The sequence below is a fragment of the Penaeus monodon genome, chromosome 15, assembly GCF_015228065.2.
Source record: "Penaeus monodon isolate SGIC_2016 chromosome 15, NSTDA_Pmon_1, whole genome shotgun sequence".
Classification (NCBI taxonomy): Eukaryota; Metazoa; Arthropoda; class Malacostraca; order Decapoda; family Penaeidae; genus Penaeus; species Penaeus monodon.
The window spans coordinates 14100969-14101258 of record NC_051400.1 but is presented as its reverse complement, the minus strand read 5'-3'; the positions used below and the strand labels follow the sequence as shown (position 1 = coordinate 14101258).

The 290-nt window shown below is 53.1% G+C and overlaps 1 protein-coding gene across 1 annotated transcript in view; it reads left to right on the top strand.

Annotated features, from left to right (window-relative positions):
- LOC119582228 (endothelin-converting enzyme 2-like) overlaps positions 1–290 on the top strand; it is a 39160-nt gene that overhangs the window by 347 nt on the left and 38523 nt on the right.

The following is a 290-nucleotide window of genomic DNA, read 5'->3' as shown; positions in this document are numbered from 1 at the left end:
GTCGTGCCCAATCCGTGCACTGAAGGACACGCTATCAAAGGTGAGCATAAATGTGGAAGAAGGTGGATTGGGACAAGGAGGAGGGAGTGATCGGGGGAGAGGGAGAAGGAAAGGGAGGACATGGGACGAAGAAAGGGAGAGGGGAATCCGGGAAAAATGGGGAAGTGAGAGGGAGAGAAGGCAAGGAAGAAGGAAAAAGGGGACGAGAAGAGATGGCTGTGCCTAATACACGTCGGGGAGCGCACGACAAGGTAAGATGTAGGAAAGGAGAAGTGAGACAGGTAGGGATA